The sequence below is a fragment of the Ascaphus truei genome, chromosome 16 (genome assembly GCF_040206685.1).
Source record: "Ascaphus truei isolate aAscTru1 chromosome 16, aAscTru1.hap1, whole genome shotgun sequence".
Classification (NCBI taxonomy): domain Eukaryota; kingdom Metazoa; phylum Chordata; class Amphibia; order Anura; family Ascaphidae; genus Ascaphus; species Ascaphus truei.
In genome coordinates, this window is record NC_134498.1 from 44829303 (window position 1) to 44849525 (window position 20223).

Consider the following 20223-nt stretch of genomic DNA (forward strand, 5'->3'; position numbering starts at 1 on the left):
ACACCTTTCTAATTTAATCAAATCTAAATTAGTTAGCCTCTCCCCTGGAACTAGACAAAGTTTAAAAAGTGACTTTATGATTAAAAGTAAATAGTTCTGCGTACATCAAAGTAAAATAAACAAGCAGTTGGTTAATAGGTTTACCACACCAGGAGACGACCGGAGGCGACACCCTTTACTAGGTCTCAGCAGGTGGTGGATCAGCAAGCGTCTCGTCTGCTATTCACTCCACACATGTGGAATCCAGAGTTCTCTGTCTCAGGGTGGTAGATGGGTAAATCCCAAGGTGAAAGTCCCAGAGCACAAGGCTCAAATCGGCGTGAATCAGCCACAGTCAATGTCCACACGGCTTGAACGCCACTCGCTTGCCGTTACTCCTCGTGAGGCGCCCGGCGATGACGTCACGAATCGACCATCGACTTCCGGGAGGCGTCTCCTGGAACGCACAGCGTGCGGGCCGTGCTAGATGTTCCCAGCAGCGTAGAGTACAGTACACGTATTGGCAGCTATGGAATGAACTGACTGGCACTCACATGCGGGGGAGAATACACAAACAGTGTTCTTAGACACACAGGGGTACAGAAAGACGAGCAGAGACACCCTTCCTCAAGGACGATATACATTATGTCAGAATCATGAATAGATTACTCCCCGATCCCGCTTGCAATAGTGAGTATAAAGTCTTATTAGCAGCCTCCTCAGCACTTTTACAGGCATTGATTCTGACATAATGTATATCGTCCTTGATGACGTCTATTTTGGCTTTGTAAGTAAGATGTGTATTTACATAACCACCGCGCATGTGCAGTTGAAAGATCATAACAGCTGTAAAGCTAAGTGCCCGGGGGGGGGGGGTCGCCTCTGATTAGTCAAGTGGCTGCAACAGTGCTGATGACGTTAACTATTAAATCCTGCATTTACTATTGGATTTGAGGTCTGGGAGGTACTCTGTATACTTACCTGATTTTCTATATAGACTAGCTTGCCTCTAGTTTTACCTTATCACTCCGGTATGAAGCCCACTTAGGGCGAAACGCGTAGAGTGTATTCGTTTGGCAGCTTTATGTGATTTCTCTGGCGTGATCCCTGCAGCTCAGTAACTATGGACTCTATTTGAATTTTTTAAGACAAAGTTTTGATATTTCACCACAGAGGACTGAACCCGTTTGCTATTTGGTGATAGCTGAGTATAATCCCCTCTGCTGTCTGGTGGTACTGTTCCTCGTGGTTCCTGTTAATTTGTATGTTTGCAACATTCTCCAGCATGTGTTTTGTGCAACATTACTTAACTTTGTCTCCATCTACTCATGTGCTATGACCATGGTTACTTTATACATCTATGCTGCAGGAATCTTTTATCATTTTTGTATTTGCTGATCAGGGTATGAGTTGGTTTAAAAATGTTCCTTTTTTTCTCCCCTGTGCTCTTTCCTTGGCTTTAAGGTATATTTTTGTCTATGTTCATGTTTTATGCACATAGCATTATTGACTTCATACTTTTCCATATGCCTTTAGTTTAATTTTGCTCATTATAGCATTAGGGTTAAATCAGATATAATATCTTTTTTGGTTGCCTTTTGTCCCATTTTTGTCTTTTGATTGCCTCATATATTATTTTTTATAAGTTAGACGCATCATAGCTTCTTGGTTCAAATACAAGCATCTACTTTTGAAATATCACTGCCTATATATTTTCAGCTGCCATCTGTTTGTTTATGTTTTTAAGTTAGTGTGTCTTGCTGCTTTAATAAAATCTTGTTCATTTTTTGCCTTGAAGGAGCATTCGGGTCTTTTTTGTCAAACTCTACTTAGGCTATTTTGGTAGTATACTTTAGAGTGCTACTTTAGGGGGATTGTCTTTGTCTCTTTTCTTTGTGTGTTTTTTATATTTGAATCTCTCCCCCAGCACCATCAGTTTACCCCTACATATATTTTTTTCTGCCTCTTTGGGTGTATAAATTTTTCGTGTACCCTATCAGGCAGTACTAATTTTGGGGTCTGATTTAACTACTTATATATAGTGTTGAGCTACATACTTTTTTGTGTGTTCGATATATATATATATATATATATATATATATATATGTGTGTGTATGACCAAAGTGTGGGGGGTGTGTTGAACATGCGCGCTGTGCTGCCGGCTACTGCGCATGCGTAGAGGGGGACAGCTCTCCCTGTGCATGACCAGCTCTGCGCGTGCACACGCGCCACCACTCTCCTCCTGAGCGCAGTCGCCAGCCTCTTCGCTTCCCCCCTCCCCCACTTTGGAAAATTCACACGCACAAACATGTAGAAGTGCAAATAGCTAAAACAGGATGTGTGCTGAACACGCATGTTCTCAATCAAACTTCTTTGCGTTTTGTCACCGAAATTGTTTTGATTTTTAATTTAAAAAAAATCACCATCACAAATACAATTTCTGTGACAAAAGACAGACGTTTCACTTAAAATGCACGTGCTCGACATACACACCTTATTTTTATATATATATATAAATATACACATATATATAGCGTGTGCTTTCTTGTGTGTGTGTGTGTGTGTGTGTGTGTATAACACACAGCTCAACTGGAACTGCAGTGCTGAAAACTTCAATGTTTATTTCCCAGATATACGGGCACTACCTGGTTTGGGACCCCTCATCCTCCTCCATAATACCCGCCCCCCTGACTCCCCCCGGAGTTGCACGTAGGCAGCCGCCGCCGCCATGGCGGACAGTGAATAATAACATACGCCATTGCTTCCCTGGCAGCTAAACCTCCAGCGGCGAGGGGGGGGGGCACCGGTTCACTTTCTGAGTACGGGAAACACAACCTCGCTTTCCATCAACCCCCGGCCAACGTGTACACCTTTACGGTGCTGATAGCGTTTTACACCTCCTCCTCACAGCCGGTTAGGCCCTGCGCTCCACAACAGAGGCGGTGGCGCGGAAACTGTGAGGGGGGGAAACCTAGTGGCGCATGCGCACAACCACCTCCAACTTGAACCTGAGGACGCGCGGCCAACTGCACAGCGCGCGAGCCCCTCCCCCTCCAACACCGCCACGGCTTCCCCATTATGGCTAGAGAGAGGAAAAAAGAGAAGGGGGGAGGGCAGAGGCGCGCGCCGCCTCGTCCGGCAGGTGTCGCTGCGTCACAGCGAGAGCTCGCGGGCGCCTCGTGGCCGCCAGGTGGCGCCTGCGCGCCTCATTCGCTGCCCAGCCGCCGAAGTGCGAACACTTCGCAACCGAGAACCCGAGCGCCGCCGCGGAAACGGCCTCCGGACCCGCCACTTTGGATTTTTTTTTTTTTTTTGAGGGAGGGTGGGGGAGGTGGCCGAAAAATAGGGGGGGGTCGGGAGGGTCCGGTGAAAGGATTTTGAGGCGGGAGGGAGAGAAGACCCTCCACACACACAGAGTTTTGTTGTTGTTGGGTGAAAGGCGGAAAAGAACAGCAAACCCGTGGGGGGCCACATATACATTTTTTTTTTAATGACAGTAAAAGAAGTCGGATTTACAAAAGCAGGGGTCGGCGGTGGGACGAGGGCCTCCCCTCACACACACCGAGAAGAAGCGCGCTCCCCCGGAGAGGGGGGGGGAACCCTCAGCCCTCTGAGGTAAGTTAAATACAAATGGCGGCCACGCTTGTGGAAGTTGTTTTTTTTGTGTGTGCGTTCCCCCACGCTGGGGGAAATGTTTTGTGGCTGCGTCCTGAGAGACTCGCAGGCAAGATGGAGGACGCGGCCTGGGAAAGCGGCTGCTCGGCCAGTGAGGGGGGGGGGTGGGAGGAGGAGGGGAGGACGCGGCCTTGTCTGCCTTGGGCCCTCATCCCTCCCAAGTATTATACCCTCCCTCCCCGTGTACACTTTATTTCAGTGTCTACCCCCCAGGATCCTCCATATTTGTTTTCCTAATGGTCGTTATTGTGTCGCCCCCCTCGGTGCAGGAGGGGGGAGTGGGGAGAATCTCCCCCCCACGAGCTGAAAGGGGGGGAGGAAATAAGCGATTTGGAAACGGGAATCCTCCCACCAAGTATCATCACCCCCTGCATGAGGTCTTCACCTCTCTCCCCCCTCCTGCATGAGGCCTTCACCTCTCCCCCCTCCTGCATGAGGCCTTAACCTCTCTCCCCCCCTCCTGCATGAGGCCTTCACCTCTCCCCCCTCACCCCCATCTTTGCTTTCCCAAACTAACCAGCTTCTTCTCATCGGCTGCTTCTATGCTGTGTAACCCCCACCCCAAATCTGGCAGTGCTGTAGGGGTTCACCTCGGCTGTCTCCCCCTCCCCCCCAGCTGTATACTTCCCTCCAGTGCTGACTATGGTTTTAGATCCACTTTCTGTACTGCTTGCACTTGGATTGCAAGCTCTTTGGGGCAGGGTTACCTGTTGCCTTAATCCCCCCCCCCTCTGATTGTCATTTATTTACCCCGTTGTAAAGCGCTGCGTACACTTTAGGCGGGACGTATGTTAAAAGAAAAAGTAGTGCTAGTTTTCATAGGCGGGTTTCAGTGATTTGTGTTACCGTCATAACAAGTCGCTGAAAATTGCATTAGAAACGTGAAGTATGTTAATGTTTTTTTGTCTGGTCTATATGCATCCAATGGTGTATGTGCAATCCAAGCAGTTACGACGCCCGCACCTATTTACCTCTGAAATGACGGTTACATAGGTATTTTTTTCTTTTAACCTCATCTACTATGTCCATCAAGTTCTACCTATGCTAAATTTAGACGACAGATACTTTATCCTATATTTGAAATATATTCTCTCTCTGCCCAGGGCATGCTTGAAAACGACAGGTGATGCTCCAATGCATTTTGCTTCTGGTTAAAATATTTTATAATATACTGCGAGTGCTCGCAGATCTGTGACTGGGGGTTTGTAAATAAGTAGTGATAATTATATGGCGGTTACCTGCTCTAGGTGAGTGTTGTGGCCATGTAGTCAGCTGTGTAACTTCAGGAAGAGGTTCATGCCGGACCCACTTCCAAATCACCTGAGCCTGACTTGGTGACAAGTCTCCTAACCGCCATGGGGAGGGGGAGAGAGTTTGTGTAAACAAAAGTTACATGGACATAATCCTAGTGTAGGTTGGCTGTATTTATCTTTAAAATTACTTTTTGTGACCACTCCTAAGGCTGCGCGTATAGTGCCCGCGGCGGGACGGGTGAGGTCACCCGTCGCCGCTAGCTAAAGTTATATTTCGCTTTGCGGCGGGGTGAGCTTTCTGGCATTTGATTGGTTCAGGGGCTCTCACATGAGGCGACAGCCCTTGAAAAATCAAATATTGCCAGCTTCCAAATTCGGCGACGTCGCAGGCATTATACGCACGGCCTAAAGCTGCTTCTCTGTGGCGATCCAGACTAATCATTCATTTTGTGTTGCTTTAAAGTTATGAATTAAGTAGACGTAGCTGTGTTAGTCCCAGTGATACATAAAAAAAATTATTATCTGGACTAAATTAAAATGTTTTGAAATGATTTGTGTGGGTGGCCCACGCTGTGACGGTTTACATTACAGGGCATCCACTGGTCTGGATCTGCCTGAGATAAAGCTTCTGTGTTTGTGTGTCTCTCTCTGTCTGTGTGTGTGTATATATAATAGATGTGTGTATTTAATTTTGGTTGTTTCCCAGTCAGTGTATGGTGATATTTGATGGTGTTGCTCTGTCCTCTTCTCCATCCCTCCTCCCCCGTATCTGGTGTCACGGGACACCCAGCTCCTGAGGCAGCCACGCCCGCTGTTTACTGTCTGAGGAAGGGGGCTCGTGACCCCGCCCGTTTACTTATAGGGTCTTGACCATAATAAGCCTTTATATTTAGCAGGGAAGTAACGGGCGCATCCTGCACAAAGTACAGTACCAATAAGCCAGTTGTTGGATCCCTTTCCCACCCTCCCATGTTGCTTGCAGCTGACGGCGGCTGTCAGAGGGAAAGGGGGGGGGGTCATCGGGTAACCGAACTGCGTCACACAGCCGCTGGGGCCTTCAGGGATTTGCTCCTTGCGGCCCCGCCCCTCCCGTTCTTCCCCATTGGCTGGCTGTGTGGTGGGCGTGGTTACCAGCTTCCCTGTGCTTGCTGTGAGTTGGACCTGGTTGCTGAAGCTGCATACAGTATTGACTTTTGCAACACGTTTTGTTTTTTTAAACTCTACACATTTTTTTATTTTACCTGTACATATTCATTTTTTTTGACCTGTACATATGTTTTCATTTAACATGTACATATTTTTTATTTAATATTGACATCCTTTTTTTCATTTTTAACCTGTACATATTTTTATTTTTTTGGTGCATTTTCCAAAATGGCCAGATCAGAAAAATAATGGGAGACATAGAAGGGCCACAAAAATACTTTAATGTAATTTTTGATACATTTAAAGACTCGCAGGATTATGTTTTGCAATCTTGCATCCATAGGACATCTGAAGCATATTTACATTACCTTAATTTACAAGTCAGGTTCTATTCTTACATTTTTTTTAAAGGCACTATAATGAAATTAGCAGAAGCAGACAGTCCAGGGGCAACTTCAAGGCCCTTCACTGCTGCAAGTTGAAGAACCCTGCTGTAGTTATACATTGTATACATCAGACTAATACATGAATGAGGGACAAATACTGCATCTTTTTCTAACTTGTAGTGATCAGAAATAGGAATTGGGGGTCCCTGGAGGTTAATCGTCCAATTTTTGGTTCTTGGAAACTCCCGGTCCCTGATATATTTTACTGGTACAGGTGCTATTATCTTTTCACTTTCTGTTTTCTTGCTGGGATTTAAATGTCTATGCAGTAACAAGCCACCATAAATGACTGAAACGCCAGTACCTTCACTATTAAGTATCTTGGGATTCCCATAGAAAATAGCAGGGTTCTGTTCCAGGGACCTGCATGTTTTATCCTTTAAGGAAAAGAAAAAAAACAGCCGAGATTGCAGCTTTGAATCACTGCAAAAAAAAGTTTATCTTGGGATGGACTACTGACTCCAAAAAGCTTGTCAATATAAAATGTTGGTAATTCAAAATATCCCACACAGATGAGCTAATAGTTTTCCTTCTGTACATGTGATTAGACTGATACAGCGACTGAGTTGTGTTCTCTAGAACAGTGTTTTTCAACAAGGTTTCCCAGGAACCCTTCCCTGGCCTTCCCTAAAGGGTTCCCTGCAATTTTCTGGTCATTTGAAAATTGTATCAAATACAGAAGAATTTACAATGCATCTGATCACAGACACGCTTTTAGAGGGGGTTGGGGGCTCCTCAGAATTTTAATTGGGGTTCCTTAACCAAAAAAAGGTTGGAAACCACTGCTTTAGAACAGCGGTGCGCAAACGGGCGCTAGGTTTTCTGGGGGGTGGGGGGTGCGGTTATAGTTATAGAGGTCCTGCGCTCTCCCCCCAGGCATTTAATTTAAATGCCGGGGGACCACGCAGGGTCTAACACTTACCTTCCCTTCCAGCGAGGCTTCGTCCTGGTAACCCAGCAACAAATGACACCGCGAGGTGACGGTTAATTTTCTTGTCTCCACTTGAAATAAGCACTCTATACTTTATTTCTAAGTAAATATTTTGTTTGTTGATGTAGCCTTCTTGTTTAAGATATCTTCATAATGCATATGATTTTCACCACTTGAGTGTACTGTTGTCGTTAAGCAATTAGGTTTACATGATCTACATTAGTAACTTTTGATGAAGAACTTGAAAGACAAAAATGTTTACTATTTACCAAAAACCATATTAGAGGTTCAATGATCTTTTGCTGTGCATTCCAAATTGAGCTAAAAGCACATTATCCTCTTTCTGTAACTCGTAAATATTTTTTAATTAAAGGGGCACTCTCTCCTTGGTAAACTCTAATGGCGATGGCATGCTCTATATAGGTTAAATGTGGATGCTCTATCTATATCTGTGTATTTAAAAATATATGTTTTAACATTTAATGTCTCCATATTAACTAAATACTTTGACTTATTTATACAATCTGCACCTAATCTCTCTTCTGATACTACAATAGTGTTATTTTCTTTTATATGTTTGGTAAATTATGGCAGCATCATTTATTTAAAGAGCTTTAAGGAAAAACAACCGTACCAGATGACATTCACATTTAGTAGAAATTGACTAATTTTTTACACCTGAATCATATAAGTAAAAATTGTACTTGAAGGAGAATTACATTTTTGTAATGATGACAATTATATTTATATGTCGGTAAAAAAATGAATGCAGATGTTCTTGTATAACTTGCTAATAAGATGAGTTAAAAAAAAACATGGATTTGCCAGCCATGAAGAACTGCCCCTTTAAACGTAATTGCACAATGTGTTTTATTCTTTAAAGTAGACCATACATCCTTATAGTAAATGGTTACATCTCACTCCTTTCTTTTGTTCTAATGTGTATCATCAGGGTAGGGCCGCCAAGCAGCACCTCTATGAGGCAGGCCATAGTGCGTGCGATGAAGCGCAACGGCGCGGTAGCATGTTGAGCCAACAACATTTTTATTTTTTGCGCGACGGCCGCGTCACGTGGGTGTTGCAACAAATCAGGGCAAACCAGTCTGGTGATGTCATGGCCACGCCTCCCCGTCGCGCGAAACTCAGTCCATACATCACTCAAGTAACAGGCACGCGCAAAGCCATGTGTTCCATCGCGCGTCTGCACTATATCCGAGGCCTAAGGCTGCGTTTATAGTGTGTGTGAGGAAGAGCGTCCGCGCAGCAGAATTTTGAAGCGTCAATTTTGTTTTTTCGTGAGATGGTCGCATCACGTGCGCGGTTCAGCCAATGAGGTCGACCCAGCCTGTTGACCTCACGACCACGTCTCCCCATCAAAGTTCACAGATCGCTCGGGCGACAGGCGCCTTCCCTATAAACGCATCCTTATACATATGATTTTGTTTAGTGGAAACAGGTGTTACATGGTGATTGAAGACTGTTGTCGCACACTAATTCAAAATCTGTTATGAATACTACTTTCAAAATTAGTTTTTGTTTGCTATTATAAGAATCAGTTAATTGGAAATTACTTGATTATTTATTTTTACACGAGTAGAATTGGGCCCTGTGTAAAAGGTCCATGTACATGAAAGGTGTAGGCTTAGAATGTGCTTTCACAGTTAAAGTAACTTGCTCTGCACACTGCATGCTCCTATGAAATCTAATTTGTATGTCACTGGTGTTTGTCAGTCAACCTCATCTGGTTCCCTGCTCTTCTGTTTTTTTATGTAGTCCTGGTTTTATTGGTGTTTTTGTGTGTCCTAAAGTTGCCTTATCACTTCAGGGGTAACCACGTAAATGTTACGATGTATCCCAAGGAAATAACATTTGTTTCAATTAGATACAATTTCTTGTTATTAAAGAATGGGTATCAGAAACAAATTTATTGGAGCTTTCTAAAAATATAGTTGCAGTACCTTAATATTCTCTGTTTAAACATGGCATCAAAAACTGTTTTGTAGAGGGATACTTCTCATGTTAGCTATTTATCTTTGATGCAAACCAAGAACGTTTTTTTTCTTCCATGTACTTATTGTGGATTATATTTTGTCTATTTCTGCACATGTGAATGAGGCATAAAAGGGGGTGTATGTAATAACATCTATTTAATTTTTTTTTTTTAATCCATTTGCTGTTGGAGCTTACAAACTATTTTGTACCGTACTTTGCATTATTTTCTTTTAGTAAAATGTATGATGTAGTTTTAAAACCGCTATCCTTTCTGCTTACTCAATTACTTATTACGGAGTCCTTTGATGCTAAATCTTTCTTTTTTGTTTTGGTTTTGTTTCTTTATTCCCACTTGGGAATTTAAAATGATCACTGTGTGCGTTATGCACATGGATTTCCATGGTGACCCCTCATGCCTATGTAATAACATTTGAAACAGCGGATCACAGCATACCCTGTCAAAGTATGCTGCTGATTAATACCAATGAAATAAAAACACGTGTTCTAAGACTTGTCGGTAAACAGATGCGTTGAATCTCTACACAACAAATATTGGGACCTTTTATTTAGTATTCATTAACTTTTTAAAATAATTTGTTAGATTTTTTTTTCAAACTAAAATAAAACCTGTTATACAGTGTATTTCCAGAAATTCCTAGGAGCAAAGACCACTTAATGATGCCCTTTCAGCAGTTTGATTGTACATAACAAACAGCATCAATTTGCTGAGTGGACTGTGCAATTTTAATGGCATGACATTATAATCATGAGACTGTTATTTCCTGCAATACTATCACCTCTTAACAATGATGAATACGAATGATGTTCAATTTTGCGGTTTCATTTTCTTTTTTTATTTCACAATTTAATAACAATATTTTGTTCACCTAAAAAGTTTGTCACCCTTAAAGTGAAACCTTACTTGACTTGGAGAATAGGTACATTTAAAAGAAAAGTACTTAAACTTGACTGGTTAAAGGCAATCGATCACTTAACCCATTAAACAGTTTTCTGCTTTTTTCCTGTGCGGCTGCTCCTAGTTTAGAGCAAGCTTTTTCAATCACGGCCAACATAAGCCACTCAGTGACTCCAATTGATCGTAAACGACAGTGCCTGGCAAGTACAGTGCAGCTCTACTTGACATATTGAAGTTGTAATACAACAAAAGGCTATAGAGATACAGCACCATCTCTACAACACTAAACAGTTTTCCACAATGTAATGAATAAAGTTTGTTTACTACAGGTTGCTATTGGCTAGGCTGCATCAGATTACAGATGGATAGAGAGCAGTAATGCTAATTGTGAGTGAGTTGATTGTACAGTATGACCTTACAGGTTTGACATACCTTATATAAGCGAACAAATCCGTTAACATCAGAAGGACCTCTTTCATGAACAAAGTATGTCAGAATTAAATTACTTAAGTGTTACGATGATAATGCCACCCCAATTGTCTTGATTTAGGTTAATATGCAACGTTGCCATGATTTTGTTGAGAAGTGTAATGAAATAGTACATTTAAAAATAAATAAATACACATACAAAAAAAAGTATAAAACTTAGGAGCCAGCAAGATTTGTTAGGAGTCAAAATTCTGCACACACACAAACACACACACACAAACACACACACACACACACACACACACACACACTTTTTCTCGCTGACACTCGCGCTCGCCCCCGCACTCTTGCTCACGCTCTCCTCGGCTCGCGCTCCTTCCTGCGCCCTCCCCTGCTGGCCTGCTTTTTTCCCCATGACCTGCCTCGCTGGCTCACGCTCTTTCATGGGCCCTCCCCCCTTGCTCGCGCTCTTTCCCCCCGCTGGCTCGCACTCGACCTCGCGCGCTCGCACTCGACCTCGCGCGCTCGCACTCGACCTCGCGCGCTCGCACTCGACCTCGCGCGCTCGCCCTCTCTCGAGCGCTCGCCCTCTCTCGAGCGCTCGCACTCTCTCTCGCACCGACTTGTGCTCGCCGCCTTTCTCTCACCGTCTTTCTCTCTCTCTCTCTCTCTCTCGCCGTCTTTCTCTCTCTCTCTCGCCGTCTTTCTCTCTCTCTCTCGCCGTCTTTCTCTCTCTCTCGCCGTCTTTCTCTCTCTCTCTCTCGCCGTCTTTCTCTCTCTCTCTCGCCGTCTTTCTCTCTCTCTCTCTCGCCGTCTTTCTCTCTCTCTCTCTCGCCGTCTTTCTCTCTCTCTCTCGCCGTCTTTCTCTCTCTCTCTCGCCGTCTTTCTCTCTCTCTCGCCGTCTTTCTCTCTCTCTCTCTCTCTCGCCGTCTTTCTCTCTCTCTCTCTCTCCGTCTTTCTCTCTCTCTCCGTCTTTCTCTCTCTCTCCGTCTTTCTCTCTCTCTCTCTCTCTCTCTCTCTCGCCGTCTCTCTCTCTCGCCGTCTCTCTCTCTCGCCGTCTTTCTCTCTCTCTGTCGCCGTCTTTCTCTCTCTCTCGCCGTCTTTCTCTCTCTCTCTCGCCGTCTTTCTCTCTCTCTCTCGCCGTCTTTCTCTCTCTCTCTCTCTCTCTCTCTCTCTCTCGCCGTCTTTCTCTCTCTCTCTCGCCGTCTTTCTCTCTCTCTCGCCGTCTTTCTCTCTCTCGCCGTCTTTCTGTCTCTGTCTCTCGCCGTCTTTCTCTCTCTCTCTCTCTCTCGCCGTCTTTCTCTCTCTCTCTCTCTCTCTCTCTCTCTCGCCGTCTTTCTCTCTCTGTCGCCGTCTTTCTCTCTCTCTCGCCGTCTTTCTCTCTCTCTCGCCGTCTTTCTCTCTCTCGCCGTCTCTCTCTCTCGCCGTCTCTCTCTCTCGCCGTCTCTCTCTCTCGCCGTCTTTCTCTTTCTCTCGCCGTTTTTCTCTCTCTCTCTCTCTCTTGCCGTCTTTCTCTCTCTCTCTCTCTCGCCGTCTTTCTCTCTCTCTCTCTCTCTCTCGCCGTCTTTCTCTCTCTCTCTCGCCGTCTTTCTCTCTCTCTCTCGCCGTCTTTCTCTCTCTCTCTCTCGCTGTCCTTCTCTCTCTCTCTCTCTCTCTCTCGCCGTCTTTCTCTCTCTCTCTCGCCGTCTTTCTCTCTCTCTTTCTCTCGCCGTCTTTCTCTCTCGCCGTCTTTCTCTCTCTCTCTCTCTCGCCGTCTTTCTCTCTCTCTCTCTCGCCGTCTTTCTCTCTCTCTCTCTCTCTCTCGCCGTCTTTCTTTCTCTCTCTCTCTCTCTCGCCGTCTTTCTCTCTCTCTCTCTCGCCGTCTTTCTCTCTCTCTCTCTCGCCGTCTTTCTCTCTCTCTCTCTCGCCGTCTTTCTCTCTCTCTCTCGCCGTCTTTCGCTCTCTCTCTCTCGCCGTCTTTCGCTCTCTCTCTCTCGCCGTCTTTCGCTCTCTCTCTCTCGCCGTCTTTCTCTCTCTCTCTCTCGCCGTCTTTCTCTCTCTCTCTCTCTCTCTCCGTCTTTCTCTCTCTCTCTCTCTCTCTCTCGCCGTCTCTCTCTCTCTCGCCGTCTCTCTCTCTCTCGCCGTCTCTCTCTCTCTCGCCGTCTTTCTCTCTCTTGCCGTCTTTCTCTCGCCGTCTTTCTCTCTCTCTCTCTCGCCGTCTTTCTCTCTCTCTCTCGCCGTCTTTCTCTCTCTCGCCGTCTTTCGCTCTCTCTCTCGCCGTCTCTCCCTCGCTATCTTTCTCTCTCTCGCTCTCTCGCCGTCTTTCTCTCTCTCGCTCTCTCGCCGTCTTTCTCTCGCTCTCTCGCCGTCTTTCTCTCGCTCTCTCGCCGTCTTTCTCTCGCTCTCTCGCCGTCTTTCTCTCTCTCGCCGTCTTTCTCTCTCTCTCTCTCGCCGTCTTTCTCTCTCTCTCGCCGTCTTTCTCTCTCTCTCTCGCCGTCTTTCTCTCTCTCTCTCTCGCCGTCTCTCTCTCGCTGTCTTTCTCTCTCTCTCTCTCTCGCTGTCTCTCTCTCTCTCTCTCGCCGTCTTTCTCTCTCTCTCTCTCGCCGTCTCTCTCTCTCTCGCCGTCTCTCTCTCTCTCGCCGTCTCTCTCTCTCTCGCCGTCTCTCTCTCTCTCGCCGTCTTTCTCTCTCTTGCCGTCTTTCTCTCGCCGTCTTTCTCTCTCTCTCTCTCGCCGTCTTTCTCTCTCTCTCTCTCGCCGTCTTTCTCTCTCTCGCCGTCTTTCGCTCTCTCTCTCGCCGTCTCTCCCTCGCTATCTTTCTCTCTCTCGCTCTCTCGCCGTCTTTCTCTCGCTCTCTCGCCGTCTTTCTCTCGCCATCTTTCTCTCTCTCGCCGTCTTTCTCTCTCTCTCTCTCGCCGTCTTTCTCTCTCTCTCGCCGTCTTTCTCTCTCTCTCTCGCCGTCTTTCTCTCTCTCTCTCTCGCCGTCTCTCTTTCTCTCTCTCTCTCTCTCGCCGTCTTTCTCTCTCTCTCTCGCCGTCTTTCTCTCTCTCTCGCCGTCTTTCTCTCTCTCGCCGTCTTTCTGTCTCTCTGTCTCTCGCCGTCTTTCTCTCTCTCTCTCGCTGACACTCGCGCTCGCCCCCGCACTCTTGCTCACGCTCTCCTCGGCTCGCGCTCCTTCCTGCGCCCTCCCCTGCTGGCCTGCTTTTTTCCCCATGACCTGCCACGCTGGCTCACGCTCTTTCATGGGCCCTCCCCCCTTGCTCGCGCTCTTTCCCCCCGCTGGCTCGCACTCGACCTCGCGCGCTCGCACTCGACCTCGCGCGCTCGCACTCGACCTCGCGCGCTCGCCCTCTCTCGAGCGCTCGCCCTCTCTCGAGCGCTCGCCCTCTCTCGAGCGCTCGCCCTCTCTCGAGCGCTCGCCCTCTCTCGAGCGCTCGCACTCTCTCTCGCACCGACTTGTGCTCGCCGCCTTTCTCTCACCGTCTTTCTCTCTCTCTCTCTCTCGCCGTCTTTCTCTCTCTCTCTCGCCGTCTTTCTCTCTCTCTCTCGCCGTCTTTCTCTCTCTCTCGCCGTCTTTCTCTCTCTCTCTCTCGCCGTCTTTCTCTCTCTCTCTCGCCGTCTTTCTCTCTCTCTCTCTCGCCGTCTTTCTCTCTCTCTCTCGCCGTCTTTCTCTCTCTCTCTCGCCGTCTTTCTCTCTCTCTCTCGCCGTCTTTCTCTCTCGCCGTCTTTCTCTCTCTCTCTCTCTCTCTCGCCGTCTTTCTCTCTCTCTCTCTCTCTCTCTCTCTCTCTCTCTCTCGCCGTCTCTCTCTCTCGCCGTCTCTCTCTCTCGCCGTCTTTCTCTCTCTCTGTCGCCGTCTTTCTCTCTCTCTCGCCGTCTTTCTCTCTCTCTCTCTCTCTCGCCGTCTTTCTCTCTCTCTCTCGCCGTCTTTCTCTCTCTCTCTCTCTCTCCGTCTTTCTCTCTCTCTCTCGCCGTCTTTCTCTCTCTCTCGCCGTCTTTCTCTCTCTCGCCGTCTTTCTGTCTCTCGCCGTCTTTCTCTCTCTCTCTCTCTCTCTCGCCGTCTTTCTCTCTCTCTCTCTCTCTCTCTCTCTCTCGCCGTCTTTCTCTCTCTGTCGCCGTCTTTCTCTCTCTGTCGCCGTCTTTCTCTCTCTCTCGCCGTCTTTCTCTCTCTCTCTCTCTCTCTCTCGCCGTCTCTCTCTCTCGCCGTCTCTCTCTCTCGCCGTCTCTCTCTCTCGCCGTCTTTCTCTCTCTCTCGCCGTTTTTCTCTCTCTCTCTCTCTTGCCGTCTTTCTCTCTCTCTCTCTCTCGCCGTCTTTCTCTCTCTCTCTCTCTCTCTCGCCGTCTTTCTCTCTCTCTCTCGCCGTCTTTCTCTCTCTCTCTCGCCGTCTTTCTCTCTCTCTCTCGCCGTCTTTCTCTCTCTCTCTCTCGCTGTCCTTCTCTCTCTCTCTCTCTCGCTGTCCTTCTCTCTCTCTCTCTCTCTCTCTCGCCGTCTTTCTCTCTCTCTCTCGCCGTCTTTCTCTCTCTCTTTCTCTCGCCGTCTTTCTCTCTCGCCGTCTTTCTCTCTCTCTCTCTCTCTCGCCGTCTTTCTCTCTCTCTCTCTCGCCGTCTTTCTCTCTCTCTCTCTCTCTCTCTCTCTCGCCGTCTTTCTTTCTCTCTCTCTCTCTCTCGCCGTCTTTCTTTCTCTCTCTCTCTCTCTCGCCGTCTTTCTCTCTCTCTCTCTCGCCGTCTTTCTCTCTCTCTCTCTCTCTCTCGCCGTCTTTCTCTCTCTCTCTCGCCGTCTTTCGCTCTCTCTCTCTCGCCGTCTTTCGCTCTCTCTCTCTCGCCGTCTTTCGCTCTCTCTCTCTCGCCGTCTTTCTCTCTCTCTCTCTCGCCGTCTTTCTCTCTCTCTCTCTCCGTCTTTCTCTCTCTCTCTCTCTCGCCGTCTCTCTCTCTCTCGCCGTCTCTCTCTCTCTCGCCGTCTCTCTCTCTCTCGCCGTCTCTCTCTCTCTCGCCGTCTTTCTCTCTCTTGCCGTCTTTCTCTCGCCGTCTTTCTCTCTCTCTCTCTCGCCGTCTTTCTCTCTCTCTCGCCGTCTTTCTCTCTCTCGCCGTCTTTCACTCTCTCTCTCGCCGTCTCTCCCTCGCTATCTTTCTCTCTCTCGCTCTCTCGCCGTCTTTCTCTCGCTCTCTCGCCGTCTTTCTCTCGCTCTCTCGCCGTCTTTCTCTCTCTCGCCATCTTTCTCTCTCTCGCCGTCTTTCTCTCTCTCTCTCTCGCCGTCTTTCTCTCTCTCTCGCCGTCTTTCTCTCTCTCTCTCGCCGTCTTTCTCTCTCTCTCTCTCGCCGTCTCTCTCTCGCTGTCTTTCTCTCTCTCTCTCTCTCTCGCTGTCTCTCTCTCGCCGTCTTTCTCTCTCGCTCTCTCGCCGTCTTTCTCTCTCTCGCCATCTTTCTCTCTCGCCGTCTCTCTCTCTCTCTCGCTGTCTTTCTCTCTCTCTCGCTGTCTTTCTCTCTCTTTCTCGCTGTCTTTCTCTCTCTCTCTCGCTGTCTTTCTCTCTCTCTCTCGCTGTCTTTCTCTCTCTCTCTCTCGCTGTCTTTCTCTCTCTCTCTCGCTGTCTTTCTCTCTCTCTTCTGTCTCTCTCTCTTCTGTCTCACTCTCTCTCGCTGTCTTTCTCTCTCTCTCTTCTGTCTCTCTCTCTCTCTCGCTGTCTTTCTCTCTCTCTCGCCGTCTTTCTCTCTCGCCGTCTTTCTCTCTCTCGCCGTCTTTCTCTCTCTCGCCGTCTTTCTCTCTCTCGCCGTCTTTCTCTCTCGCCGTCTTTCTCTCTCTCCCGCCGTCTTTCTCTCTCTCCCGCCGTCTTTCTCTCTCTCTCGCCGTCTTTCTCTCTCTCTCGCCGTCTTTCTCTCTCTCTCCGTCTTTCTCTCTCTCTCTCTCTCGCCGTCTTTCTCTCTCTCTCTCTCGCCGTCTTTCTCTCTCTCTCTCTCTCTCCGTCTTTCTCTCTCTCTCTCTCTCTCTCTCTCGCCGTCTTTCTCTCTCTCTCGCCGTCTTTCTCTCTCTCTCGCCGTCTTTCTCTCTCTCTCGCCGTCTTTCTCTCTCTCTCGCCGTCTTTCTCTCTCTCTCTCGCCGTCTTTCTCTCTCTCTCTCGCCGTCTTTCTCTCTCTCTCTCGCCGTCTTTCTCTCTCTCTCGCCGTCTCTCTCTCTCTCTCTCTCTCTCTCTCTCGCCGTCTCTCTCTCTCTCTCTCTCTCTCGCCATCTCTCTCTCTCTCTCTCGCCGTCTCTCTCTCTCTCTCTCTCTCTCTCTCGCCATCTCTCTCTCTCTCTCTCGCCATCTCTCTCTCTCTCTCTCTCTCGCCGTCTTTCTCTCTCTCTCTCTCGCCGTCTTTCTCTCTCTCTCTCTCGCCGTCTTTCTCTCTCTCTCTCTCGCTCTCTCGCCGTCTTTCTCTCTCTCTCTCGCTCTCTCGCCGTCTTTCTCTCTCTCTCGCCGTCTTTCTCTCTCTCTCTCTCGCCGTCTTTCTCTCTCTCTCGCCGTCTTTCTCTCTCTCTCGCCGTCTTTCTTTCTCTCTCTCGCCGTCTTTCTCTCTCTCGCCGTCTTTCTCTCTCTCGCCGTCTCTCTGTCACGGGACTATAGGAGTGCTCACCACAAACCGGACTGGACCGCGAGGCCGAGGTGGGGATACAGGAAAACCACCGCCCTACAGCCGCGTGAGCGGGTCCGGTAAGCAGAGTCGTGTGGATAGCCTAGTTCGGAACAGGAGAGTGTAGAGTCGTAGAGATAAAGAGTAGTCGGGGTCCAAAGCCAAGGTCGAGGAGAGGAGAAGGTAGAAGTCCGTAGGGCAAGCCGGGGTTTGAGGGTGCCAGAGATCGGGAGTCCAGATTCAAACAAGGGTCTGTAACGGAAGACAAGAGCAGACTGCGAAGTAGCTTGTAGCAAGCACAACTAGAGACTGACTATGCTCAGCAATCAGCTCAGGGCTGGTAGCACTATATACTGATAGGAGCCAATGAGAGCTCCCAGCGGTGATGTCAGATGAAGGTAGAGCGCTGATAGGCTGAGGCAGGATGCAGGACAGGTGTGGGAGGAACAAGTACATTGCCGGCAGTGGAGATGGACATAGTGGCGCGTGCGCGCGACGGAAGGGGCGGATTGAATCTGCCGGGAGGAAAAGCCGGAACAGTAGACGCGCGCGGGGGTCTGCCCCGACGGCGCGCATGAGCTGCAGGGGAAGAGGAGAGGACACGGGACCGGACGCCGCGTGCCCCGACAGCGGAGGTAGGAGCCGCAGCGGGCGGCGGCATTACAGTACCCCCCCCTTAAGGGTCGGACTCCGGACGATCCATACCAGGTTTAAGCGGAAATTTGAGATGAAATGCCCGGACCAGCCTGGGGGCGTGTACCTGGGCTTGAGGAATCCATGCCCTCTCTTCGGGTCCAAAACCCCTCCAATGCACCAAATACTGGAGACCTCCTCTTGAGATACGAGAATCCAGGATGGACTGTACCTCAAACTCCTCTTGTCCATTAACCAGTCTGGGGGGAGGTGCGTTGTGTTGGATCTGAGGATTGGGTATAAACGGTTTTAATAGAGAACAATGAAAGGTAGAAGGAATCTTCATAGTTGCAGGTAGTTTCAGTCGATAGGTAACCGGATTGATCCTCTCCAATATAGAGAATGGGCCGATAAATCGGGGTGCCAGCTTTGGGGATGTGACTTTCAACCGTATGTTCTTTGTAGATAGCCATACTTTCTGACCCGGGGCATAATTGGGTGGTTTCCGACGATGGCGATCAGCCTGTCTCTTCTGCATAGCCGTGGCCCGTTTGAGATTATCCTGAATCCTAGACCAGGAAGCTCGAAGATCCCGAATCCTCTCTTCTGCGGCCGGAACTCCGGTAATAGGCCCAGACTGAGGAAGGGAGGAGGGATGAAAGCCAAAATTAGAAAAGAATGGAGACTGTAGTGTGGACTCATTCCTGAGATTATTATGAGCGAATTCTGCCCAGGGGAGTAGGTCGAGCCAATTGTCCTGAGAGTCAGATATGAAACAACGAAGGAACTGCTCCAGTAACTGATTGGTTTGTTCAGTTTGACCATTGGTCTGTGGGTGGTATCCAGAGGAGAAGTGAAGTGCCACGTTAAGTTTCTTACAGAAGGCCCTCCAGAATATCGAAACAAATTGCGACCCACGATCAGAGACTATGGTTTGGGGTGACCCATGGAGCCTGAAGACTTCCCTCATGAATACCTCAGCATGTTTAGGGGCGCTGGGTAGACCTTTGAGTGGGATAAAGTGCGCTTGTTTTGAAAAGCGGTTGACCACTACTAGTATAGTGTCCATACCCTTAGATTTGGGGAGGTCGACAATAAAGTCCATCGAGAGATGTTCCCAGGGTCGATCGGGAATGGGAAGGGGTTGCAGGAGTCCTGGAGGTTTATTCCGTGGAATTTTGTTTTGTGCGCAGGTGGAACATGCTGAGACGAAATGTTGAATGTCCTTGCGCATGCCTGGCCACCAAAATGTTCATTGCAAGAGGTCAATAGTCCTTTTGATCCCTGGATGACCTGCCGTCTTGGCGGCGTGCCCCCATTGCATTACCTTCTGGCGGAAGGTAGGGGGTGTGAAGAGTCGTCCAACTTGGCACCCTGAGGGATTTGATCTTGAACCTTGGTGATTTCCGTCAGTGCGTCAAAGGTATTGGCAGACCGGACACATTTAGGAGGAAGGATAGTCTCTTGAGGGTCTTCGGTTTTGTCTTCTACAGAGAATTGACGAGACAGTGCGTCAGCTTTAATATTTTTAGAACCAGGGAGGTATGAAATAAGGAAGTTGAACCGGGTGAAGAAGAGGGACCAACGTGCCTGCCGGGCACTCAGACGGCGGGCAGTCTCAATATATAAGAGGTTTTTATGGTCCGTAAGGATGGTGACGGGGTACTCAGCGCCCTCCAGCAGGTGACGCCACTCCTCCAAGGCCATCTTGATCGCGAGGAGCTCACGGTTACCCACGTCATAATTCCGTTCTGCTGCGGAGAATTTTTTTGAAAAGAATGCACAGGGATGCAATCTGGCCTGTGGGTTCTTCCTTTGGGATAAGATCGCCCCTGCCCCTATGTCCGAAGCATCCACCTTGAGAGTGAAGGGTTGTGCTGGATCAGGATGCACCAAAATAGGTGCCGTGACAAAGGCTTCCTTGAGAACCTGAAAAGCCATGATTGCCTCGGGGGACCACAGTGCGGGATTGGCGCTCTTCTGAGTGAGGGCTGTGATGGGTGCGACCAACGTGGAAAAATTATTTTATGAACCTGCGGTAATAATTGGCAAAGCCTAAAAACCTCTGTACCGCTTTCAGAGAGAGGGGTTGGGGCCAATTCAAGACAGCTTCCACCTTGGTAGGATCCATCGCGAGTCCCATGTCCGAGATTATGTAACCCAAAAATGACGTGGATGACTGGTGGAACTGGCATTTTTCAAGTTTGGCGAACAGACGGTTCTCCCACAACCTCTGAAGTACTTGT

At 48.3% G+C, this 20223-nt stretch overlaps 1 protein-coding gene across 1 annotated transcript in view; it reads left to right on the forward strand.

The window, feature by feature from the left end:
• Positions 1-3325: 3325 nt before the first annotated feature.
• Positions 3326-20223, forward strand: part of STAG2 (STAG2 cohesin complex component) — a 67767-nt gene continuing 50869 nt past the window's right edge. Inside the window, exon 1 of the mRNA XM_075573416.1 lies at positions 3326-3594. The gene's annotated coding sequence lies outside the window, so the exon portion shown is untranslated. The remainder of the gene's footprint in view (positions 3595-20223) is intronic.